This window comes from Pristiophorus japonicus, chromosome 2, assembly GCF_044704955.1.
Source record: "Pristiophorus japonicus isolate sPriJap1 chromosome 2, sPriJap1.hap1, whole genome shotgun sequence".
NCBI lineage: Eukaryota > Metazoa > Chordata > Chondrichthyes > Pristiophoridae > Pristiophorus > Pristiophorus japonicus.
The window spans coordinates 151347656-151359755 of record NC_091978.1 but is presented as its reverse complement, the minus strand read 5'-3'; the positions used below and the strand labels follow the sequence as shown (position 1 = coordinate 151359755).

General features: G+C 46.3%; 1 long non-coding RNA gene across 1 annotated transcript; it reads left to right on the top strand.

Annotated features, from left to right (window-relative positions):
- The first annotated feature begins 4554 nt into the window (after positions 1-4554).
- Positions 4555-6572, top strand: LOC139232528 (uncharacterized). The gene is made up of 3 exons (XR_011588024.1): positions 4555-4739; positions 6006-6148; positions 6486-6572. It is a non-coding gene; the product is annotated as an uncharacterized lncRNA (long non-coding RNA).
- Positions 6573-12100: the final 5528 nt, after the last annotated feature.

The window sequence follows — 12100 nt, the reverse complement described above, 5'->3', positions numbered from 1 at the left end:
CCCCGGACTCACGCCTCAGCGACGCACCTCCCGACTGCTGATCTCGCGGCCTTTATAGGCCTCTCGCCGACCCCCGGACTCACGCCTCAGCGACGCACCTCCCGACTGCTGATCTCGCGGCCTTTATAGGCCTCTCGCCCACCCCGGACTCACGCCTCAGCGACGCACCTCCCGACTGCTGATCTCGCGGCCTTTATCGGCCTCTCGCCGACCCCCGGACTCACGCCTCAGCGACGCACCTCCCGACTGCTGATCTCGCGGCCTTTATAGGCCTCTCGCCGACCCTGGACTCACGCCTCAGCGACGCACCTCCCGACTGCTGTTCTCGCGGCCTTTATCGGCCTCTCGCCGACCCCGGACTCACGCTTCAGCGACGCACCTCCCGACTGCTGAACTCGTGGCCTTGAAAGGCCTCTCGCCGACCCCGGACTCACACCTCAGCCAGATATTTCTATGCCTGATGAAAAGGTGTTGGAATATGTATGTGACATTTGGGTCCTCTGTGTGGGGTGGATAATGTTTCTTCCGTGGTCGATTGTTAAAATGTAAATGTCTTCCAGGGACAGGTTTCGAGGGTAAACAGTTCCCAAACAATTTGATTAGCTCAAATGTCCAAATTGACCCTTTAGAGATTGACCCCACCCCTTTTCTTGCAGACCCAACATTCATCTTTTAAAAATCCCAAATTCAATTAAAGTTTGTAGTTTCTTCCATGTGCACTTTTGGATTTCAAACTTTCTGGTAGATAGTTCCAAATTAAATTCCCTTTCCTATGAGTCCAAACACTGGTGGGGGGTCTCCATGAATGCATCCCCTTTTATCCCCTAAAGGCCTCGTCTCCCCTTTTAAACTCATTTGTGTCCCGAAATTTTTCCTTCCATTGTAAAAGTCCAGAAAGGGATTCTTCTCCTCTGCAGGGGAAAGGTACAAGGAATCTTTGCGAAATATTGGTAAATTCTACAATACCCCACTGTCACAGAGGTTGCGAGTCCCAATGGTGGGGAAGGTGGTGGTGGAATGCAGCTTGGAAGACCCAGGTCCCCACCGTCTCAGCATGCGCCTCTCACTGTAGGGGTGCCGCTTGCAACACCCAGGGCCCCACCATCCTAGCCTGCGCCTCCCACTGGAGGGGTACCGTGAGACAGAACCAGGCCGAGGGTAAGGAGAATCCGACCACGCTCTCCTGAGATGCAGCGTGCAACAGATGTGGTTGAGGTTATGGCATTGGGTGTGGAGACCAATGACCTTACCCGATCACTCGTGCACACTGTCAGTGCGGCAGGTGATGAGGTAATGGGACTGTCGGGAGAAATAGCAGTAAGTACACAGGAAATGAAGGATGGAATGTCAGAGGGAGTGCAAACGACGGCACAGGCCTTCAGGGAGGGCTGGGTGAGGTAGCTGCTGCAATAAGGGCACACAGCCCGGCCAATCAAATGCCACCCCCATGAAGAGGTGCACATTCACCGAGATGTGGGTGAGAGATGGGTGCAGCCTTTCTTTGCTGCTGCTGTTGTTTTTGATGTTGCTGTTGTTACTGTTTTCAAATTGAAATTGTTTCGTAAGTTTTGTAACTTTACAACTTTATAAGTGATCTTAGGGTTTTTAAGTGATCTTAGAGTGTAAATGGTCCACATTTTGTAAGTTATTTAAATTTACAGCTAAAAAATGATCTTAAAGTTTTTAAGTGATCTTAGAGTGCAAATGTTCTCACATTTTATGTTATTTAAATGCACAACTAAAAAGTGATTTTAAAGTTTAAGTGATCTTAGAGTGTATGTTTTTTCAAATTGAAATTGTTTTGTAAGTTTTGTAAATTTACAAGTTTAGAAATGATCTTAAAGTTTTTAAGTAATCTTAAAGAGTCATATTAAAGTAAAGTTTGAGACAATAATTATTTTATTACACTAAAGTGCAGTACATTGTAAATTTTCCAGTAAAATATATTTATATTAAAACTGAATCCTGTTCCATTAACACAACACAACATTTAGGAACTACTGCAAACAATAAACATGTCCATGCGGAACAGTTGTCGCTGAGCCCTCAGGCATCAGTGAAGCGTTCACGGATGAGCTGCTGGCGCAAGGCTCAAGCAATCGTTAAAGAAGCGTGATGACTCAACAAGGCGCTGCTGCATGTGTTGCTGGAGGATTCCCAGTGGTCGGATCCCGCCCCTAGCCCCTAGCCGAACGGCCCGGACAGATAGGCACTGCGTGCTGCAATAGGTGAGGTAGGAACTTTTAATTTTTTATTTATTGATTTATTTATCATTTATTATTGATGATGGTTCTTTATTGTTAAACGTGAAGTGTTTAATGCTTTGGAAAATCCTCTAACTTCCCTTCACCCCCCATCCCTGCCTACCTGCACCTGATTTCTAAAGTGTCCGCAAGGTTTTTCTGAGCGTACAAAAGTGGACAGATACACTGGCCTAAGATAGTTTGGAGTAAGTTTTCGCTGTCTAAACTTGGCTAAATGGCCAAAACAGGCGTAAGTGGCTGTTAATGCCCCCTTTTGAAAAAAAAAACTAAACTAAAAAGAAACTGAACTAACTCACTGAAACTGGAGCAAACTAAATGTGTGGAGAATTGCAATTCTTAGGATACTCCAAAAAAAACTTGTTGCTCCAAAAAAATAGGAGCAACTCCTGTGGGAACATGGGCCCCAAACTACTCCCCACTACACATTGAAAATCCGTTTAGGAGAGAAGAGATACTAACATCATTGAATTATTTTAATCCTAATTGGTGGGTGGATGGAGTTAGGATATAGATCAGCCATGACCTCATTGAATGACAGAATAGGATCGAGGGGCTGACTGGCTGAAAGATTCTTATGTTCCTAAATTTTATTTACTATACGCTGATAGAAAGAAACACTGTCCCTTCTGCTTTAAATCCATACCATAGAATATAATCAGCATCACTTCCATAAAGTGCCTGAGTACAAGAGGTCGAAATTGCCCTTCTTCTTAAGGCCTGTTACCACCGCAAAACGGCGGCCACGTTGCGGAGTGGAGTGGCCGCCAACTTTTGGTGGAATGGCCACTGATAGCCCATTTGCCCTCCCGAGTTTTCCCGGTGGTTTCCTGATTCCCCCCTAAAGCTCTGCTGCTGCCGATCCGTGGTAAGCGCGTCATCACCGCGTGCACCGTCAATCTAACCCCCGATGGCAACATTCCTCTCTGAAAATCTTCGGCCCACCCAGAAGTGCTAAAAGCTTTTTCCTGGTGGTCCAATGAGGCTGTGGCCTTCTGCAACGCTGGTGTGGCTTCCCTTAAAGGGGAGGAAGCACTGCCACTGCCGCCATGTTTATTTTGTCGGCCGACTACCATGTCAGACCAACAAATATGCCCCCGGGTTCGGCCGGGCTGCCAACAGACAGCCTGGCACCCCCTCTTGGGTGCGAGGCTGCTGGCCCGGCCAAAACCCTCCCTAGTGGCACAGTAGCCCGAAGCTAAAAAATCGCAGAGGTTCTTCTCTTTAAGTGAAGGAGAGAGCTGTGGTGACGCAGCGCCATGATGATATCATCGAGGCGGTGAATCCGCTCCGCACCCAACTTCCACCACTCAGTTGCTGTCACCGCCGCGTCTTTGCCCCTCAGGTGTTGTCACCGCCCCCAATAAGACTGACTTCCGGATCAAAACAAAAACAAACAAAGAGCCAAATGTTATGCAAGAGTCGACCTGAACCGCAGTTGCGGTAAATACCATCAAAACGGGGTGGGAGCGCCCCATTTTGGGTTGGGGGCTATTTCTACACCCAACAGTTTTAAGGTAGCAACAACAACAACAACTTGTATTTATATAGCACCTTTAACGCAGTAAAATGTCCCAAGGCGCTTCACAGGAGTGTTATGAGATAAGAAATTTAACACCGAGCCACATAAGGAGAAATTAGGGCAGGTGACCAAAAGCTTGGTCAAAAAGGTGGGTTTTAAGGACCGTCTTAAAGGAGGAAAGAGAGGTAGAGAGGTGGAGAGGTTTAGGCAGGGAAATCTAGGGCTAGACTTTCCACTAGGGGGCCATCGCCCCAAAAAATGGGCGATATTCCAGCGATGTGGGACGTCTCGGCCTTGCAGATCGCCGGCACATTGGTCATTTCTTTTTTCCGATTTTCCACTCGGCCTTACCCCGGCGATGTCAAATGGGCAATGTGATTTTTGGGCAATCTCATGATCGGCCATCGAAAACAGAAATGAAAAAAAAAGCTTCCCTAGCAACGGTAGTGTGCGCATGTGTGTTTTTTTGCTGCATTTTGAGAGGTCAGGGGTCATCACACATGCTCAGAAGCAGAGGAAGGGTCAGAAAGAGAGAGAGAGGAAAAGAAGTCTTGTGATTATCAGCTCAGCTTGTGTATGTAGATTAACTTTTTTATTTAATTTTTGAAAGATTAACCGTTTGTAAACTATTAGTTACCACTGAAAGTTACCCTAACCCTATAATAGAAAAATAAATATATTGTGTAAAATAATAATTTTACAAAATAAGATAATGGAGGCCGAATTGGACCATAAAAGGGCTAAGCCCTTTAGCGAGGAGGCGAACGAGGCTCTAGTGAGCATCGTGAACGACAGGTGGGCGGACTTAACACGGGGTGGGCAGGGGAAACCTACACCCCGTGCATACCGTCGCAAATGAGCAGAGATTGCCAACATGGTGACTTCAACATCCAAATGAAGTGCGGACTCCGGACCAGTGCCGCAAAAGATGGAACAGCTTGCTGTCAGCAGCCAGAGTAAGTTGCATTTTATATTTAAAATTATACATATTTTATATTTAAATTGGAATATTCAATGTCATTTCGTTATAGTATTAAATTAATTATGAAATAATTTATGCATCCTAAGACTACGTTGAATTTTATCTTGTGCAATATTGTTCATATTGTTCATAGAAACATAGAAAATAGGTGCAGGAGTAGGCCATTCGGCCCTTCGAGCCTGCACCACCATTCAACAAGATCATGGCTAATCATTCCCTCAGTACCCATTTCCTGCTTTCTCTCCATGGCCCTTGATCCCCTGAGCCGTAAGAACATAATAAGAACATAAGAATTAGGAACAGGAGTAGGCCATCCAGCCCCTCGAGCCTGCTCCGCCATTCAACAAGATCATGGCTGATCTGGCCGTGGACTCAGCTCCACTTACCCGCCCGCTCCCCATAACCCTTAATTCCCTTATTGGTTAAAAATCTATCTATCTGTGATTTGAATACATTCAATGAGCTAGCCTCAACTGCTCAACTGCTTCATTGGCCAGAGAATTCCACAGATTCACAACCCTCTGGGAGAAGAAATTCCTCCTCAACTCGGTTTTAAATTGGCTCCCCCGTATTTTGAGGCTGTGCCCCCTAGTTCTAGTCTCCCCAACCAGTGGAAACAACCTCTCTGCCTCTATCTTGTCTATCCCTTTCATTATTTTAAATGTTTCTATAAGATCACCCCTCATCCTCTGAACTCCAACGAGTAAAGACCCAGTCTACTCAATCTATCATCATAAGGTAACCCCCTCATCTCTGGAATCAGCCGAGTGAATCGTCTCTGTATCCCCTCCAAAGCTAGTATATCCTTCCTTAAGTAAGGTGACCAAAACTGCACGCAGTACTCCAGGTGTGGCCTTACCAATACCCTATACAGTTGCAGCAGGACCTCCCTGCTTTTGTACTCCATCCCTCTCGCAATGAAGGCCAACATTCCATTCGCCTTCCTGATTACCTGCTGCACCTGCAAACTAACTTTTTGGGATTCATGCACAAGGACCCCCAGGTCCCTCTGCACCGCAGCATGTTGTAATTTCGCCCCATTCAAATAATATTCCCTTTTACTGTTTTTTTTTCCAAGGTGGATGACCTTACATTTTCCGACATTGTATTCCATCTGCCAAACCATAGCCCATTCATATTCAATGCAAAGTTCTAATCGACCATTTAATTATGTTAATCTGAAATGTTTATTACCAAGTCAATTAGCTTATACCATGCAATGTTATCTTATCATTTACAGAAGAAGAAAGCAAAGGAGGACAGGCGGTGGCTCAGCTCAGATTCAAACATTAAGTGAATATGAGAAGCTTGCAGTGGCCCTAGTGGAGCCTGACAGCTGTTCGGTCACAACCCGTGGTTTGGCCGAACCCACCCTCGAGTCTCGTGAGTATTGGGAACTGTGCAATGTATCAAACATTATCAAATACATCTTTAAAATATCTTAGTTACTCTTGTAATGTCCTTCAATGATAATGCTTTATGATAATGTTTTATGACTTTTGAGATATTCATGATTCACGAATGAGTTCATGTCAGCCCTGGTGAACCATTGTGCATATGGGGTATTGATGGGGTATTGAAAATTAGTTATATGTATTGGGTTATTGAAAAAGTGTTATGTATTGATATCAATGTTTAATAATAATGAGCACCGTTAATTTCCTATAAAGTTGTATTTAAATGTTTATAAATGTTTAGAAACGTCATTTGTATTTTTAAGGTCAAGTGTCGGTGGAATCAGAACAAGGGACATCAACGAGCTTGCAGGAGGAAGAGGAGGAACACACGCAAACTGTGGAGGAAGAGCAGGAGGTGGAAGAGGCTTTGGAGGAGGAGGCATTGGAGGAGGAGGAGGAGGAGGAGGAAGATGACTGTGTTTTTGAGGGGGGGGGGAACAACCTGCCGCCATCTCAATTGAGATGGAAGATGCACGGGGACCAAGCAGTGCACAGGTGGTGGTGCCAACGCTGACCCCACAGAGGTCGGGTCAGCGAGGTGGGCAATCGCCTACCATGGAGGGCCAGACGGAGAGCTTACTATCCCTGTGCAGGGAGACGGTCACAATCGGTCGGGACCTTATCCAGGGTTTCACGGGTTTCTCTGCAAACTGGAACCAGTTCTCCGCAAGCTGGAGCAAGTTCTCCGAGAACTGGAGCCAGTTTCCGACAACCTGGAGTGAGTTCAGCATGAACTTCTCCAACTGGTCTTCCGTGCAGTCACAGACAACACGGGAGACGTTGGAGGCAATTCGTGAGCAGACCGCTGCAACCAATGCCCTTCGACATGCGTTGTTGGCTGCACACGGGGCTGCACCCCAAGATGTGGTGTCAGCTCGCAGCGAGACCCCGAGCACGCAAGCGAGTATGGAGGGCACAGTTCCTCCGGACTCAGAAGTCAAGCCTCAGGCTTCAACTTTCTCTCCTTCACCTCCACCACGCAGGAAGTCTTGCCATCCCACACTGCACAACGTTTTGGTGTCGGTCAGCTTTGACCAAAACAGACAGGCGGGGTAAGAACACGGGGAGGGAAAGGACCTGGAGGGAAACATGGCCGCAGGTAGGGTGGGGGGGTTTGTTTAGGGCTGTTTACTTGTTTCATTTTTGAATAATGATTGTAAATTGTTATCGTTATGGTTGGCTTAATGTTAATTGTTATTGTTATCGTTGTGTTTAATTTGTTGGGATTTGAAGGCAAGGGTGGGTGGAGGGAGGGTGTTAGTTTTTTAAAATTAGTTTTCATTTTTGTTAATAAAAACCTTAAATTCAACAAATTTTTTTGTACCTTCTATCTTAGTTACATTAGTTAACAAATTTACAGTTGTTCATCCTTATTTGTTTATTCTTTACTGTAGCAGTACTTTACTTAAACTTTACTTAAAGTAATCATTAATGCCGATGACAGGCCAGTACGGGCAAGACAACAATGAGGACCCCATGCAAATGAAACTTTTGATTAACCGTAACTGTAAATGAACATTTGACTATCCACAATGATAGTTCATGCAAAGCATTCATTAATGAGCTGCTGACGCAAAAGCTTAGCGGCCGTGTAACTGTCCCTGGCTACTGGTCTTCGGGAGGGTGGGGGAGGTGGTCCCGGTGCTAGATCGCCAGGCTGATTGTGCTCCCCTATGTCCTCACCTGCGTCCTCTTCCGCCTCTTCCTCCTCTTCCTCCTCGCCGGCTGGTTCATCTGTTTCTCCTCCTTCTGGAGGTGGACCTGCAGCCCGGTCTAGCATTACTTGTCCTCTTCTTATAGCTAGGTTATGCAGCATGCAACACACCACAATAAACTCTGCAACCTGGTCAGGATGGTACTGTAGGCGGCCTCCAGAATGATCCAGGCATCTGAAGCACTGCTTTAGGACTCCAATTGTCTTTTCAACGATGTTGCGAGTCGCTATGTGACTTTCATTATATCGTTTCTGTGCTTCAGTGACAGGATTACGCAGAGGGGTCATCAGCCAACTGGCAAGGCCATATCCTTTATCCCCCAGCATCCAACCATGACCTTCTGGCTGATTGACAAACAGGTCAAGGATAGCACTTTCACATAGGATGTGCGCATCATGGATGCTGCCAGGAAATGTAGCATTTACTGTCAAAATTGTTTGATTGTGGTCAACAGCAAGCTGCACATTTAGTGAGTGGAACCCCTTTCTGTTATGAAACACCTCCGCGTTCTTTAAGGGTGCTTTCAGGGCAATGTGCGTGCAGTCTATTGCTCCCTTTACCTTGAGGAAGTCTGCTATTCTCGAGAAACCCAAAGCCCTCTCGGTCTGTGCCTCTCTGGTCACTGGGAAGCTTATGAAGTCCATCCTGCGAGCATAAAGGGCTTCAGTCACCTGTCGAATACAGCAGTGTGTAGCGTGCTGAGAGATATGGCAGATGTCGCCAGCTGAAGCCTGAAAAGATCCTGATGCGTAGAAGGCTAGGGTAGCAGTAACCTTCACCTCAACGGACAGTGCGGTTCTGATGGTGCTGGAAGGCTGCAGATCGCCCTTGACGAGTTAACATATCTCATCGATGACTTCCTTCCGGAATCGCAGCCTCCTAAGACAAGCGTTTTCAGACAAGTTCAGGTAAGATTGCTTTTCCAAGTACCTTCGTTGGCTGTACGGTCTCCTCTTCTGTCTTCGTCTCTGTCTACGCATTACTGTGCCACCTCTTCGATTGATCCTTTCAGTAACCAGTGTGTGAGCAGTTGCAATTAAAGGAAGGGAAAGCATAGGCTCCATAATCACTATCAATAATTTCTTTCACTGATTTAAATAATTTCTCTACTCTATACTCTCTAATCACTGTACTCTGCACTCTCTGTAATCTCTATGCTGTATACCAGTCAATTTGATAGGCCCCAACAATATCAGTAAATAACTTCACTATGTAAAAGCTATTTACAAAATAATTTCAACAAAATAACTTGATAATATCTCTTTATATTCCCTGTTCCAATATTCTGAGTACAATTATCTTCAAATAACTCTCTAAATAACTCACAACTATTTAGCTCCTTCTTTTCTGTTGCCTCCATCCTTCCTCCGATCTTCAAAATGGAGTCCGTAGTGCCCATTTCCTTCTGTTAAGCCTGGTAAAAGCAACTATTTCTCAGCGATTGTTTTAGGCCTTGCATCAGCCCAGCGAAGTGCATGCTAGGTGCCGAAACTTGGGATGGGCCTTGTGTGGACGATCATTTTGGTGATCATTTCGGCGATGTGAGTGGAAACTTGGCACCTGTTTTTCCAGCGATGTTTGGGCCTAGTTTCCACTTTTTCATCAAAATGGTCGATAGAGGTCCGTTTTGGACGATAGATGGGCCTTAGATGGGCGATGTGAAGTGGAAAGTCTAGCCCCTAGAGCTTAGGGCCCAGGCAACAGAAGGCACGGGCACTGATGGATGAGTGATTACAATCAGGGACGCTCAAGAGCGTGCCAAGAGAGACTACTTTCAGCTAAATTGTTATATTTTATATCACCTTGCACTGTGACTATTCTTTAAATCAAATGGCAGTCTTCTGTGGTGTGTGATTTGACTATTGTCATTCATGAGGTGAAAAAGGATGTTTTAGTCACCAATCACAGAAGCTAATGTGAGAAATATTAACGTCACCAATCAGCATTTGCTTCAGAATAGTGGTGAAGAATCCTCTTACTTCTAGGACAATGCCTGTTGTATGGGTTCATGAATGTATTTACAAATTCCAGGGGCTAGATTTTCGGCAGGTTTGCGACTGGGGTTTTGCCTGGGCGAATTGCAAAAACTGCATCTTTTGGCGCCAAATAAATTGCAAACATTTTGAGTCCGGGCAAAAAATGGGGCCTTATTATGTCAGCCATTATTCCTGGCTGTTGTATTTATATGGCTGCAAGAAGGCATATTGATGAGCATTTTGAGCATAATCGAAGAGATCGCAGATTCTTTGGGGAGGAGGCCTTACCCCCCACAAGTTACAAGGAACAGCGCTCATACCTGCAACTCTCTGAGGAACAGTGCATTAGAAGGCTGCACTTCCGAAAAGAGATGGTCACAGAGTTATGACAGCTCATAAAGGCAGACCTACAGCCTACCAGCAGCAACAGGACTGCACTGCCTATCGAGGTGAGGCACTTGCCTTCTATACCTCTGGCTCCTTTCAGGCATCAGCAGGGGACATATGCTCCATCTTGCAGTACGCTACACATTGCAGCATTCAACAAGTGACGACTGCAGTGTACGCACGCAGATGGACTTCATAAACTTCCCAATGACCAAGGAGGCACTGTAGGTTTTGGACGAATTGCTGGCTTTCCCAAGGTTCAGGGTGCCATTGACTCTATGCACATCGCCCTGCGAGCACCTTTACTCAATCCAGAAGTTTACCAAAACTGAAAGGGATTCCACTCCATGAACGTACAGATCGTCTGCGACCATACTCAGCGCATCATCATCATCATAGGCAGTCCCTCGAAAACGTGGAAGACTTGCTTCCACTCTTGAAGTGAGTCCTTTGGTGGCTGAACAGTCCAATACGAGAACCACAGACTCTGTCACAGGTGGGACAGACATTCGCCAAGGGAAGGGTTGGGTGGGACTGGTTTGCCGCATGCTCCTTCCGCTGCTTGCGCTTGACCTCTTCACGCTCTCGCCGTTGAGATTCGAATAAGATTCGGATGCACTTTCTTCACCTAGGGCGGTCTTCGGCCAGGGACTCCCAGGTGTCAGTGGTGATGTCGCACTTTACCAGGGAGGCTTTAAGGGTGTCCTCATAATGTTTCCGCTGCCCACCTTTGGCTCGGTTGCCGTGAAGGAGCTCCACATAGAGCATTTGCTTAGGGAGTCTCGTGTCTGGCATGCGAACCATGTTGCTTGCCCAGTGAAGCTGATCGAGTGTGGTCAGTGCTTCAATGCTGGGGATGTTAGCCTGGACGCAGCCTCTAATGTTGGTGCACCTGTCCTCCCAGGGGATTTGCAGGATCTTGCGAAGACATAGTTGGTGACATCATGGCACGATGGTACTCAATGCATCATGGCAGTCAATGCCCAATATCCAGGGAGCATCCATATCCATGATGCTTACATCTTGTGTGAGAGCACTGTCTCATGCCTGTTCGAGCATCAGCCACAAGGCCAGAGCTGGATGCTGGTTGACAAAGGCTACGGCCTCGCAACCTGGCTCATGACCCCCCCTCCAGACCCTTCAGACAGAAGCCGAGTATTGCTATAATGAGACCCATTTAGCCACACGCAACATCGTCGAACGGACAATTGGAGTGCACAAGCAGTACTTCCGATGCCTGGACCACTCTGGAGGCTGCTTGCAATACTTCCCTCAGCAGGTCTCTGAGTTCATTGTGGTGTGCTGCATGCCATACAACCTAGTCATCATGAGGGGGCACGAAATGCCAATGGGGATTGCAGGACCACCTCAGGAGAGAGGGGAGAAGGAGGAGGATGAGGAGGAGGACAAGGAGGAGGAGGACAAGGAGGAGGAAGACGAGGAAGAGGAGCCTGGCGAAGAACCCATGCCACCACCACCACCACAGAGGAGACCTTGTGGAGCTTTCGCTACTGAAAAAGCCTTACGTCAGCAGCTCATAATTCAAAACTTTGCTTGAAGAGTGAACGTTTGACCGTTGCCTGGCCACTCTATCCCATCATGTTGACTATTCCCCCTCTTATTCTGCAAATGAGACACTACACAGGAATGGTTAAGGTGAATAAAATAATTGAATAAACATTGTAAACTTGTTAAACATAATTTTGAAACTTAAATAAAATTTGAACGTGAACAGAATTTGTAACCTTTTAAAATTTTGATAAAATAACAACAAAACAACAACAAAACAACAACCCCTAC